The sequence below is a fragment of the Aphis gossypii genome, chromosome 1, assembly GCF_020184175.1.
Source record: "Aphis gossypii isolate Hap1 chromosome 1, ASM2018417v2, whole genome shotgun sequence".
Lineage (NCBI taxonomy): Eukaryota > Metazoa > Arthropoda > Insecta > Hemiptera > Aphididae > Aphis > Aphis gossypii.
In genome coordinates this window covers 39,680,709-39,697,182 of record NC_065530.1, presented here as the reverse complement: position 1 = coordinate 39,697,182, position 16,474 = coordinate 39,680,709, and the positions used below count along the sequence as shown (strand labels likewise).

General features: G+C 28.0%; 1 pseudogene; it reads right to left on the bottom strand.

Moving 5' to 3' along the window:
- Window positions 1-305: 305 nt before the first annotated feature.
- Window positions 306-9,864, bottom strand: LOC126548889 (protein amnionless-like; annotated as a pseudogene).
- Window positions 9,865-16,474: the final 6,610 nt, after the last annotated feature.

The following is a 16,474-nucleotide window of genomic DNA, read 5'->3' as shown; positions in this document are numbered from 1 at the left end:
GTAATTTATCGTTTTTCTATCCGCATACTAGAATACTTACGCTCTTTAGTCCCCCGGGGTATCACGTCTCTGCAATATATAGCATTGAAAGTGTAATAAAATATTAAACCATTATGCTATGGGCTATTAAGTTATTACAGGGTAACTTTTTGGACGGTAAAACAAATTAAAAACTATGCATGTCCAGAGATCTGATAGATACACGTGTAAACGCATAATTGTTTCGATTTGAATAGGCCCGCCGGTGTGCAATGTGTAGGAACTATAATATACTTGCGATTAAAATAATAATCATTTTTACACGATTTGAATAGGTAAAAGTTTTATTTGAATAATCATGTACAGCGAAAATGATACACTCAAAACATAGCACAAGTCTGATTCATATTCGATTCGGATGGATTCAATTATGAGTAATGTTAAAGAATAAAATATTATTATTATTTGTTACACTTATACAGTTATATATAAACCAATTAATAAACATACACATAAGTATTTTATGAATTCATAATATTATTACTTTTGTTCGAAAGTTTCTTTCAGTTCTACATCCATGGCTTCACTCTGTGTCGTCGAAACAGATAGATCTGAATACGAATGGATTTTTCTAAACGTCTAAAACCAAACATACACGATCGATAAGCAATAAATATATACGATATTACATATATTGTTATTAAATAATTATTTTATAAAAAATATTATGATTTAAACGTTTATAAGACGGCATGGTAAATAATTTCCTCTCGATTTGATGAAGGGGAGTGTTAAGAGGGTATATACTATCACTGCTGTCTACCACGCGCAGGACATAATTTTGAGTGATAAGCTTTTGAGTTTAAATGGAATAATTTTTTTAAAGATATATTATATAATGTGAAAGTCTACATTATATAAAAATAGCATACAAAATGGGACTTCAATAGAGTTAATTTTTATACTAATTCTTCGGTTTACGGATACAGATATCATTGTATTTATAAGATAAATATGTAGTTAAATATAATATTATGTTATATTAATTTTGACCGATAGATACCTGTGATTTTTTCATACTCTCCACTGCTCCATAAGTAGGGTTGTCGAATGAAGTCTTACGTTGCAATCGGACGTCTTCATCGATTAGTTCCACTGCATCGTTAGTATCGTTTTTGAATTTTACGAATACAGCACCAGTACTAGACCCGGAACCCGACAATAGCGATTTCCTGTCCAAGAAAAGATGATGGTTTGTCATTACATCGTACAGTGTATTATTATGTACATATTATATTCTATAGGGTGATTCTTTTATCTTAAATTTTAGAAAATACAATTTCATTTTTTATTTTAAAAAAAAAATACTATTGATAAATATTAATATATAATTTTATCTATTAATATTTAATGTAGACAAATTTAAAATAATTATTGAATTTCATAAGATATTTTCTGGTTCACGATAAAAATTCTTCTATAAATAATGCTATACGCATATATCATATTATATACATGTACATTGTACACTTTATAAACCATTAAGTCGGCTTTTGTTACTCGACCTTTGTAGCTTATATTTATTACCCAATATTTACCCGATTTTTATAGCGACTCTGTGGCACCGAATCGTTATAAAGCTAGCGGGCAGTATAAGTATGACACAATTCACTATACGCGCACCCACTCGCGACCCACACACAGCATTCATTGTTCCTTGTCTTATCCGATAGCACATTTCACCGAAACAGTATATTCTTGCAGATGTATTTGACGAAAAAAGATAAAATCATAACAAATTTCGACGATGATACAAAAAATCAATTTAATACCACATCTACTTAGCTATTATTTACGGTCTATAGTACATATTGCAGATAAAATATATAATGCCATAAATATATAGGTATATACTCAAGTATCAAGAAAATAATCTCACAAAAAATGTTTTTCGAAATCAATTGTCTGTGCTATATTAGTGTATTATAAAATATGTATTACGTTACTGATCCATATTTTCCCTCCACTCATCCCCTACCAATCACTCAGACGATAAAAGTTTCCGATTGACCAAAGTTTATTATGATTCGATACTGATTGTTTTGAAGGAGTTATATATAGGCAATTTTCTAAGACATACTATACCTACACATTACACATACACACACAGTCACACACTAATATAGACAGTATAGTCAGTGGATAAGTGATTTTTGATCATTATTGTGTATTTCTACATGTACTGTATTAGTATAATATAAAATAAATACGAGTATCAATTATTCAAATGTAACATAATTAGTATGGTGGACGAGTAACCATCGCAATATATTCGTCGCCAAAAAACCAAGCACTTATACTTTTTATTCATCATACATTCACTCAACAAAACTATAAATTTGTTATTAAGTTTACTTAGATCAATCAATCTTATTTAAATGACTATTTTTCAATTATTCTAATAATCAACAAAAATCACTATTAATAATAATTCTTAAAATCATATACTTCAAAATCAAATTTAAGGGAAAATATGAGTTAAATTAAAAAAAAATGAGGATAAATATGTTTTTTGATTTAAGTTCTTATATATAAGTATGTTTCCGTGAAAAATCAGTCAAATATAACCTTACTAATTCAATAGTTTTAAACATTATCTAATTGCATGAAAATACATAACATTATGTAAATATTTGTAAGCGGTAGACAGGCATGCAATAATGTCGCTGATAAAACTGGATATATTTAATTTTTTTTTTTTTTTTAATGCCATTAAATGACAGAATTATGATATTTAAAACTAAAAATTAAATATAAATAATACAATACAATATATACGTTAGCGATCGCATAAAAAAGTTTCAAAAAGTTCGAAAGATGCCGACGATGAACTTGCAAAGTTTTTTAATATGACGCGCATGGCATTTATTTGTGTTAATCAGACAAACCATTCGACCGTTTATAGGTTTTCATTGCTAATTTAATCATTAAAAATCATTATTAGTAAAATACATAATAATATATGATTGTGTGTTTACCAGTCTTTGTTGTAGTAAACCATAATTGCCAACATGCAGGAAAATATGACGATACATGTGGTTAGGGCTATTTGACCGTATGTCATCCCGTCAGCGTCATACGACAGCCCCGAGTTGAACATGTTCACATTCGTCACGCCCCGATCTATAAAAAATAATACACCATCATCAATGAGTAAACACAAAACACACCACTAAAAAATTAGCTCGATCTTACATTGTAGTTTTTTTGTAAATCTATTGTTAAAAAAATAACACACACGTGTATTATTATATTAACACTACAGTATATTATCATCTACTAATCATACACTATTATGTTCCAAAAGTATTTTAATTGCATCTATGAAAAATCAACACAATGAAATTTGATTATTCCAGCAGTTATCCATAAAACATTTTTTAATTTAATAATAGCATATACGTTTTAAAAAGAAAAAAATATTTCGAGTAATCCAAATTGTTATTTATTATATTTTTAAAAATGTAATAAATATATTTTAAAATTGAGTAAAAAAAGCCAAGCAAAAAGCTAATTTTTTTTAGAACAATAGTAGTTGTACTATATAAACAAACACATACGATGATGTATTATATCGTATTATACTACACGATATACTCGCCTATTAATAAAATATTGAAAAGTTTATTATTATGAAAATATGAAATTATGATACATAACTTAAAATTAAACTTAAAACAGATAAAATGTATGCATAAAATACGTTGTAAAAGCTGTCAAAGATCTCGTAAAAGAGAGGAATTACATTAGTGGTAAATATAATATAATATTTTTATTAAAAATTACAAAATAAAAAATTTCTTTTATGGTATAAAATATTTGGAATTTCAAGAGATGGTGGTATTTTAATAATCTTTTAGTTCCAATTTCATAGAATTTTTTGAACACCACCGCCTCTATTATTGACGTTATATTGTAGATATATATCACACATTTATACATGCAAATTATGTACATAATTTTTCACTACTTTCGTCCTGCAAATTGGACCATCTTTACATAAACTTCAAAAGTGACGTAAACATAATATTATTATTGAATACCCTGCATATAGTTAATGATTTTATTTTTATAATAGAACCTTAGAAAACAATTTAAATTTTTATATCAAGTTTATCTAAATCAAAAGAACATCATTAAAAATCATATTTTAATAATATAAATGTGTCACTCACCCTGTTTTATGTTGTATAATATTATAGTATTATTTGAATACATAAATTATTATGTCTGATAATTGATTAGTTTGAAAGTTTGATTATTTTTAACCAAATAATTACACCATACATTCTCGTACCAAAATCATGTTTTATTTTTTAAATTATGATGTTTAATTATCTGAGTATATATTATGATAATATGATATATAATAATATTTATTATAAGTAATAACTTACAAGAATTCAGCAACGAGTGTATAGTGTTAGCTATTTCACTTATTTCATCCACATATTTTGCATCACTCGCCAATACAACTTGGATTTTTCCGTTCAACAGTTTACTCATATAATAAGAAAGTTGATATTTTTCAAATGTTGAGTTTAATTTTACTATGTCTTTTTTAAATTCTTCACTGAATTTTTCTTCAATAAAACTATTTGGGTTGTAATTAATTAAAAAATAAGCTCCTAGAATAAAATCAAACAATAATAATGAATACAGTTTTTTTTCTAATAACACTGATTACTAGTTAACTGCTATTATATACAATATGTACAGAATGGTTATTTAAATATGACAAAGTTATATTTATATTTATACTATAATTAGTATATAATTTTGATCTAAAAGAAATATTTTGTGTATTAACTAGTATTTATAAAAAAAATGTATTTCGAGCGAGTAGTTAATTAGTTGTAACTTTATAAGTGTTTAAAGTTAAGATTACGTGAAAAAATATATTTTCATAGGTACTATTATACGCGCGTACATTTTTTTCTTCTGTATTTACTTTTAAAAGAATCGTTTTATTTACACACACTCATATAATATACACGTGCAATGTTTTACAGTTAAATTAAATTCACGACTCGAATCGAATAAATTAGTATATCATTAAACCAAAGACAATAATATTATGTGTGCATTAAACATCTTACCACAAGTCCAACAACAATGGCCGATTGGTTTCACTGGACTTATGCAGCCTAATTTACTATAACAGCGCTTTGAAGCCACTTTGCATACTTGGTCAAAAAGTTGTTGAGTACCGCATTCACATCCTGTACTATCTTCGCAGAGCGTCGACGTCAATGTAATGGACACATCGTTGTCGGTGGAAGAACTCTTTAGTTCTTGGTCGCCGACGTCCGACAAAAGAAATTCGTTCAATTCATTTAGACCGAACGTCTAGAATAATATAATTATGTTTATCATTAATGTACAATAGTAAGTGTACGTACTCCGTGTCTATAGATTCGCGATACCGCTGTTGCGAGTTTATAATATTTTAAAATAAACACAGAATGCGTTGTTATACTTATTACTGTTATATTATACCACTGCAAATTGCAATACATATATTTTAATAATATTTATTATTACAACGCATGCACCAGTTTTACGTTAATAAATAACATTAATATTGCTTACTGCTCTTATCGAGCCTGTATATAGTGTATAATATATATTATATATATGGTTTATTATATATGCATACCGCGGAAAAGATACGATATCTATTTTATTATAATGTATTATATAGAATATATTTTCCCAAGGCCCAAGGGGTTGCAGTAACGCCGTAGCCACTCAGCGAGCATGCGGTGAAATGCATTATATTATAATTATAATTAGATCGTTATTTATAAACTATTAACCAAACTATATGATCTGTAGAAAATAATATACATTTAGGTGAATAGTTTTTGCTTCCATAATAGTTAGGTACCATAAATAACTAGTTTTATGCGACCACAAAAAACTATGCGCTGTTAAAACCTTTCAAATATTTTATGGAAGTCTGATTTTGTTTTAATGAATATTGCACCATTACGTCTAAACTATTATTAAACATTATGTTAAACTTTGTATTTCTGTAGAAGAATATAATTTCCATAGAGAATTACGTTTAAGCTTGTTAAGTATAAAATATTCTGTTTATTAATATTATATAATATTCGTGCAGAGTTGTATAGTGATAATAAATTTGAATACAACAAAAAAAAAATCATTGTTTTGATTAACCAATTTTTATCAGCGAAATACGACTAAAACCATACGCTCACCTAAATCTCTCTATTTACCACAAAAGAACTCTAAATTCCCCACAAGAATTCTGATGATTACATTTATTTATTGATTCACAATACAATAGAGTAGTTGACATTAAAGTCAAAGTTTCATTTAGAAAAATAACAGTGGCGTAAAAAACATATGACATACTAATATACTATTAATGATTCACACGCGGACTTAGCAAGAAATATTGTGTGATATTTAATTTGGAATTAAAATCGTTGTTGAATACAAAAAAAAAATCCTGTTTGTAATACGGGATAATAATTTTTTTAATTTCGATTTCGGACCACTTCACCAACTATTTTTATCCTAATAGTGACACTTAGTGATATCTAAAATATAATGTTGCAATCATACGAATAACAATTGCTATTAAGCATAAATTTTTAAACGAAAGCTCACGATAGCAGCCGAATCGAACTCACTTGGTTCCCGTACTTCATTGATCCAATGGTGATTGGAACGTCGGGCACGATGACCGAAAATGAATGACCAGGGTTAAACACGACGGTATCGTGTACGCAAGGTATCCGTTCCACGTGTGGCGTTGCTATGTTAATATTTTCACTCGACCAGTTGTCCGGATCCACCCATTCCATCGGGGCGTTTTGTTTAAACATCACAGCTGAAAATATGTAATAATGACAAAGTTAACAAAGTTACCAGTTAAAAGTACTGAACATACATAAAAGTGGAGAAATAAATTAAAATTCGATCAAGGAATAAAAAAATTAGTTTTGCTGCTCCCCCCAACAAGTTTATGCAAGGGAGTGTCATTACAATAAAAAAAATACATTGATGTTGATTGTATACTAATATATGTATTAAAATATACATAATATTATTAATTAAATATTGTATATTATAACTATTATTTATTAATAAGTAAATACAATCAACATAAAATATTAGATAAAAGAAACAATTTTTTGTAAATCGGGACATAAACAAGACGTTTAATGAAACATTTAATGATTTTAATTTCAGGTTTTATTATTATGTATTATGGACTTATAATGGAATTAATAAGTTCTGTTAACATTTTTGTCGCGTTACACTTCTAGTATGTATAGAATGCATTTTGCATAATATTTATGACTTGAGGTATATAAAGCGCCGTATTGTACTCGTATATTATTGTATAATATTTATTGGTGCATATTTTTTTCGAATATTCACATAATATATTTTTCTTTATTTGATAATTATTAAGACAAAGCATAGGTACAATGTAGCACTGCTTCATTGAATGATATGTACACACTACACAGATGTTTTAGTATTATTTCTTTTCGTTTTATTTCCATAAGAATAATTAAAAATAATAAAAAATAAATATTATTAAATTAAATCATTTAAAAAAGATTAAAATAATATTTGTATGCATAAATATTATTATATTATTGTTTTACTTAAGTTTATCTTTAGTAGAATAGAATATTTACAATGTTATCACCCAAAACTATTATTCAATACATTTTTTTAACGAATATTTAGTTTTTACACAAGAGGACATTTTATGGTTATTTTTTTATTCAGTTCAGAGCATTTTTGTTGTCTGTCAATTGTCATTAATCATTCATTTTAAAAATAATACACGATAAACGAGTGAGTTTAATTACATGAAATGTCATGCATACATTAACTATGTTGAAAAATATTGGTTTTAAAATTTTACGATTATAATAAATTATTATGTACAATAAATATAGATCAAACTTTTATGCATTATTTTGTAAGTCATTTTCTACCAATTATAGGGTGATTTATTAAACATGCTCACTTCTTTTTATTATTTAATAATGCATTTATTATGATTGTGATTCTGAATTTCTTGGTTCTGATAAATTTCAAAGTATATAATATTAATTTTTTTAATGTATGACTGCTTATAAGGAAATACGGTTGGTCGTTGTAATAAAAAGTGATTATAGTAAAACGCACATTTAACTAAATATTTATTTAGTTGTTATTAAAAAAAAAAAAAAAAAAAAAAAAAATTAAATCACTATATGGATGCGACGCAGGAGGTATTTACAAAAACTAACTAACCTCTCTTAGACTGAATGAAGTTCATATTTATCACAGTATTCATATTTAAATCATTTAGAGTTACCTAAACAATAGGAATATATTACAACCGTTTGTTATAGTTATTAATTTATAGCTTAACTTCCTCGGCGTTGACTTAAACTTAAAGTTAAATCTCCAGAAGCCAAAAGACCCGTAATCGTACGGAGTTGAGAGAAATTAAAATACAGACAGACAAAAACGTTCATAACAATAATTTACCGACGTAACGTTTTGTACAGTTCGGTCCTACGGGTGACGACTGTTCCGTCGCCAACATTCAAATGCGACGTGCACACGCTACACAGGATGCGCTAAACGAAAAGTTTGATCGCCACTTTGCATAATAATAATAACAATTAATTATATTGTATTATTACTCACTCTGTCCCGTACAACCGCCCATCGCTTGGGACGACGCGGAGATGCCCAAGCGGGCGTTGGGCTCCAAGATCAGCTGACCGTTGACGGGCAACACGATCTCGCACACGTCCACACCGGCGGCCGGCACCACCACCGGGACCAAGTGTCCTCCTGGAACACGGCCACGTCCACGGACGACGGGACGTGTCCCGCGTCCCAGTTGCGCGGCGCTTCGAAGTCCACGTCGGGCGTCCACCGCTTGGCCACGCCGCCGGCCACGGCTTCGCCTGCAAACGGTTCGTGTAGGGAAATAATTATTTAAAACAACGCAAATATTATCAAAAAATTATATTAATCCGTATCGGTCGGAATGTCCTTGTAAAATGGTTTACGCGTAAGACGTCATATTGTGCTTGGCAGCTGCGTGTTATAGCCGATAAGTCGATAGAGATTAATAATAAGTCAAAAAGTGTCCAAAAACGTTTTAACAGTATGGTGTTGACCTATCTTCGAGAGTAGGTACTTGCCGAAAATATTTATTTTTACGGCTATGCCGAGTTCCGAATTGTTCGATCGTTTGAAAATATAATTATCAATATTATATAATACATGCTCTATACTTAGATATTGTTTTGTAAATAATGAATAGTCATAATTTTTGAATTTCAATTTGCGAATAATGGCTTTTTGCTTACCTACCTACCTAATAATATCGTTGACAGACTTAAGATTTTTTGATTTGCGAGTATTTTATCAATTTTGACTTTTAAAACTCCCGAGTTCAATTTATATTACAAGCAACAATTACGTGACAATTCACTAACTAAATGACAAAAAATTATAACATTGATGTAATGCGAGCCGATTTTCGTTTTATAATATACCGACAACTTATGCACGGGGCGCACCTGAAAACAACTGGAGAGCTGCCATCACGACGATCGCTGTCGACCGCATCTTTTTGTAGGTTACGATCGCAACGACTGCAACAGAATTAGGGGCTGCAACAGAGACTGCGACAAGTACGACTTACACGTCGACACATTAATTATTATTAAAAAAATTATAATTTTTATTGTTGTTATATTTGGGCGCGGCGCGGTTCGAATGTTATCGACTTGGCCTGCTCGGACGATCTGCGAATACTGAACGGCCTATCATAGATCATTATTATTTTTTAGCGCAGCCGTTGTGGGTGTCGATCGCGCCCGCAGCCATACAAAACGCGATAACTCGTGATGCATAATATTATACATCACACATGGAACTCGCAACACTGTTATAGTATACAGAGTGGTTCACCGATAATGTACATTATCATCATTTTATTTTTTGATAATAATACATTATAGTTCAAACATTATTGTAACTTTTTACATATACTTAAGGAAAACGCCTATATCTTAACACATTTTGTTTGAAACATTAAAAATGAGTAGAAATACAAACCACTTATTTTTTCAAACGACAACATACCATTTTACAGTAAATTATTAAAAGAACATGTAAATATTTTTTTTATTTTGGAAATCATTAAATATAAATTAAAATGAATAGCTTTTAAATGAACACTCATAATTTAAACATAAGGATATTATCAAGTGACACTGATATTGCATAAAGTACAAAATGCGTGTAAGAGTTGATTTTAGTACCAATCGGATAAATTTTAAGAATTATTAAAATACAATGTTGATTAATAATAATTGCTAAAATTTCCAAATAATCATAACTCCTCATCCTATTCCCAGTCCAAACCATTATTAATACAACAAAATATTATCCCTAAGAAGCTTAGTAGCTTACAATAAAATTCATAGTATAATTGATAAAATAGAATGGAATCATGTAAACTTAAAAATTCCAAGAATCAAAATTTAAATAAGCACATTGTTAAATGCATTTGGCGAATCCCTCTACATGCTATGACAGTAGATTATATTTCTAACAACGGTTGACGTGAATATAGAAAATGATAATGGTAGTAGTAAATTAATGATTGACGTTTAACACATTGCCAACTACAGTAGTGTAATAAATACTAATATATAATATAATATGATATAAAAATATAACAAAATAAGAACATCATAACAAAATTATTATGATCTGAGGAACTTCTTTACTTCCCACTTATATCTACATTCAGCAGGTCAAGGAATTGTCAACGGGTGAGGATGTTGTCTAATAAGTATACATTAAAATTAAACTATTAAAGAGCACTGTAAAACTAAAAAAATAGTAGTAGACTGAGTAAGAAAAACACATCATTTGACATTTTTTACATTTTTATGTATTTAAATTCATTGGTCACGTATTAGATCATTTATGTGAAATTTCGAATCTGAAAACTTACTCCTTCGCCAAGTATTACACATAAATTGATTTTTTCAAAAAAACAGTATTTCTTTGAGTTTCACATTAAATTCGGAAATATTCCACATAATCATTTTTCTAAATCATACTTCGACGTAAACTTAAGGTGTACAATGTGTTTAAAAAATGATGGCTCTTATTTTACACTGCGAAAAATACGTAAAACTAGTTTTTTTAGAAAAATCTATCAACAAGTAGCTGAGGACCCAGTAAGAAAAATAAATTTGACATTTTTTACATTTTTATGTATTTAAATTCATTGGTCAATGAATTAGATCATTCATGTGAAATTTCGAATCTGAAAACTTACTCCTTCGCCAAGTATTACACATAAATTGATTTTTTCAAAAAAACAGTATTTCTTGGAAATTCACATTAAATTCGGAAATATTCCACATAATTATTGTTCTAAATCATACTTCGACGTAAACTTAAGGTGTACAATGTGTTTGAAAAATGATGGCTCTTATTTTACACTGCGAAAAATACGTAAAACTAGTTTTTTTAGAAAAATCTATCAACAAGTAGCTGTGGACCAAGTAAGAAAAATAAATTTGACATTTTATACATTTTTATATATTTAAATTCATTGGTCAACGTATTAGATCATTTATGTGAAATTTCGAATCTGAAAACTTACTCCTTCGCCAAGTATTACACATAAATTGATTTTTTCAAAAAAACAGTATTTCTTTGAGTTTCACATTAAATTCGGAAATATTCCACATAATTATTGTTCTAAATCATACTTCGACGTAAACTTAAGGTGTACAATGTGTTTGAAAAATGATGGCTCTTATTTTACACTGCAAAAAATACGTAAAACTAGTTTTTTTAGAAAAATCTATCAACAAGTAGGTAGCTGTGGACCAAGTAAGAAAAATAAATTGACATTTTATACATTTTTATGTATTTAAATTCATTGGTCAACGTATTAGATCATTTATGTGAAATTTCGAATCTGAAAACTTACTCCTTCGCCAAGTATTACACATAAATTGATTTTTTCAAAAAAACAGTATTTCTTTGAGTTTCACATTAAATTCGGAAATATTCCATAATTATTGTTCTAAATCATACTTCGACGTAAACTTAAGGTGTACAATGTGTTTGAAAAATGATGGCTCTTATTTTACACTGCGAAAAATACGTAAAACTAGTTTTTTTAGAAAAATCTATCAACAAGTAGCTGTGGACCAAGTAAGAAAAATAAATTTGACATTTTATACATTTTTATGTATTAAATTCATTGGTCAACGTATTAGATCATTTATGTGAAATTTCGAATCTGTAAACTTACTCCTTCGCCAAGTATTACATAAATTGATTTTTTCAAAAAAACAGTATTTCTTTGAGTTTCACATTAAATTCGGAAATATTCCACATAATTATTGTTCTAAATCATACTTCGACGTAAACTTAAGGTGTACAATGTGTTTGAAAAATGATGGCCTCTTTTTTACACTGCGAAAAATACGTAAAACTAGTTTTTTTAGAAAAATCTATCAACAAGTAGCTGTGGACCAAGTAAGAAAAATAAATTGACATTTTTACATTTTTATATATTTAAATTCATTGGTCAACGTATTAGATCATTTATGTGAAATTTCGAATCTGAAAACTTACTCCTTCGCCAAGTATTACACATAAATTGATTTTTTCAAAAAAACAGTATTTCTTGAGTTTCACATTAAATTCGGAAATATTCCACATAATATTTTCTAAATCATACTTCGACGTAAATTAAGGTGTAAATGTGTTTAAAAAATGATGGCTTTTAATGTATTTAAATATGGACCTATTATCTTTATTGTCATGGGATTTACACATGCGAAAAATACGTAAAAATAGTTTTTTTAGAAAAACTATCAACAAGTAGCTGAGGACCAGTAAGAAAAATAAATTTGACAATTTTACATTTTTATGTATTTAAATCATTGGTCAAAGAATTAGATCATTCATGTGAAATTCGAATCTGAAAACTTACTCCTTCGCCAAGTATTACACATAAATTGATTTTTTCAAAAAAACAGTATTTCTTGGAAATTCACATTAAATTCGGAAATATTCCACATAATTATGTTCTAAATCATACTTCGACGTAAACTTAAGGTGTACAATGTGTTTGAAAAATGATGGCTCTTATTTTACACTGCGAAAAATACGTAAAACTAGTTTTTTTAGAAAAATCTATCAACAAGTAGCTGTGGACCAAGTAAGAAAAATAAATTTGACATTTTATACATTTTTATATATTAAATTCATTGGTCAACGTATTAGATCATTTATGTGAAATTCGAATCTGAAAACTTACTCCTTCGCCAAGTATTACACATAAATTGATTTTTTCAAAAAAACAGTATTTCTTTGAGTTTCACATTAAATTCGGAAATATTCCACATAATTATTGTTCTAAATCATACTTCGACGTAAACTTAAGGTGTACAATGTGTTTGAAAAATGATGGCTCTTATTTTACACTGCGAAAAATACGTAAAACTAGTTTTTTTAGAAAAATCTATCAACAAGTAGGTAGCTGTGGACCAAGTAAGAAAAATAAATTTGACATTTTATACATTTTTATGTATTAAATTCATTGGTCAACGTATTAGATCATTTATGTGAAATTTCGAATCTGAAAACTTACTCCTTCGCCAAGTATTACATATAAATTGATTTTTTCAAAAAAACAGTATTTCTTTGAGTTTCACATTAAATTCGGAAATATTCCACATAATTATTGTTCTAAATCATACTTCGACGTAAACTTAAGGTGTACAATGTGTTGAAAAATGATGGCTCTTATTTTACACTGCGAAAAATACGTAAAACTAGTTTTTTTAGAAAAATCTATCAACAAGTAGCTGTGGACCAAGTAAGAAAAATAAATTTGACATTTTATACATTTTTATGTATTTAAATTCATTGGTCAACGTATTAGATCATTTATGTGAAATTTCGAATCTGAAAACTTACTCCTTCGCCAAGTATTACACATAAATTGATTTTTTCAAAAAAACAGTATTTCTTTGAGTTTCACATTAAATTCGGAAATATTCCACATAATTATTGTTCTAAATCATACTTCGACGTAAACTTAAGGTGTACAATGTGTTTGAAAAATGATGGCTCTTATTTTACACTGCGAAAAATACGTAAAACTAGTTTTTTTAGAAAAATCTATCAACAAGTAGCTGTGGACCAAGTAAGAAAAACAAATTTGACATTTTATACATTTTTATTTATTTAAATTCATTGGTCAACGTATTAGATCATTTATGTGAAATTTCGAATCTGAAAACTTACTCCTTCGCCAAGTATTACACATAAATTGATTTTTTCAAAAAAACAGTATTTCTTTGAGTTTCACATTAAATTCGGAAATATTCCACATAATTATTGTTCTAAATCATACTTCGACGTAAACTTAAGGTGTACAATGTGTTTGAAAAATGATGGCTCTTATTATACACTGCGAAAAATACGTAAAACTAGTTTTTTTAGAAAAATCTATCAACAAGTAGCTGTGGACCCAGTAAGAAAAAAAATTTGACATTTTTTACATTTTTATGTATTTAAATTCATTGGTCAACGTATTAGATCATTTATGTGAAATTTCGAATCTGAAAACTTACTCCTTCGCCAAGTATTACACATAAATTGATTTTTTCAAAAAAACAGTATTTCTTTGAGTTTCACATTAAATTCGGAAATATTCCACATAATTATTGTTCTAAATCATACTTCGACGTAAATTAAGGTGTACAATGTGTTTGAAAAATGATGGCTCTTATTTTACACTGCGAAAAATACGTAAAACTAGTTTTTTTAGAAAAATCTATCAACAAGTAGCTGTGGACCAAGTAAGAAAAATAAATTTGACATTTTTTACATTTTTATATATTTAAATTCATTGGTCAACGTATTAGATCATTTATGTGAAATTTCGAATCTGAAAACTTACTCCTTCGCCAAGTATTACACATAAATTGATTTTTTCAAAAAAACAGTATTTCTTTGAGTTTCACATTAAATTCGGAAATATTCCACATAATCATTTTTCTAAATCATACTTCGACGTAAACTTAAGGTGTACAATGTGTTTAAAAAATGATGGCTCTTATTTTACACTGCGAAAAATACGTAAAACTAGTTTTTTAGAAAAATCTATCAACAAGTAGCTGAGGACCCAGTAAGAAAAATAAATTTGACATTTTTTACATTTTTATGTATTTAAATTCATTGGTCAAAGATTAGATCATTCATGTGAAATTTCGAATCTGAAAACTTACTCCTTCGCCAAGTATTACACATAAATTGATTTTTTCAAAAAAAACAGTATTTCTTGGAAATTCACATTAAATTCGGAAATATTCCACATAATTATTGTTCTAAATCATACTTCGACGTAAACTTAAGGTGTACAATGTGTTTGAAAAATGATGGCTCTTATTTTACACTGCGAAAAATACGTAAAAAACTTTTTTTAGAAAAATCTATCAACAAGTAGCTGTGGACCAAGTAAGAAAAATAAATTTGACATTTTATACATTTTTATATATTTAAATTCATTGGTCAACGTATTAGATCATTTATGTGAAATTTCGAATCTGAAAACTTACTCCTTCGCCAAGTATTACACAAATTGATTTTTTCAAAAAAACAGTATTTCTTTGAGTTTCACATTAAATTCGGAAATATTCCACATAATTATTGTTCTAAATCATACTTCGACGTAAACTTAAGGTGTACATGTGTGTTTGAAAAATGATGGCTCTTATTTTACACTGCGAAAAATACGTAAAACTAGTTTTTTTAGAAAAATCTATCAACAAGTAGGTAGCTGTGGACCAAGTAAGAAAAATAAATTTGACATTTTATACATTTTTATGTATTTAAATTCATTGGTCAACGTATTAGATCATTTATGTGAAATTCGAATCTGAAAACTTACTCCTTCGCCAAGTATTACACATAAATTGATTTTTTCAAAAAAACAGTATTTCTTTGAGTTTCACATTAAATTCGGAAATATTCCACATAATTATTGTTCTAAATCATACTTCGACGTAAACTTAAGGTGTACAATGTGTTTGAAAAATGATGGCTCTTATTTTACACTGCGAAAAATACGTAAAACTAGTTTTTTAGAAAAATCTATCAACAAGTAGCTGTGGACCAAGTAAGAAAAACAAATTTGACATTTTATACATTTTTATTATTTAAATTCATTGGTCAACGTATTAGATCATTTATGTGAAATTCGAATCTGAAAACTTACTCCTTCGCCAAGTATTACACATAAATTGATTTTTTCAAAAAAACAGTATTTCTTTGAGTTTCACATTAAATTCGGAAATATTCCACATAATTATTGTTCTAAATC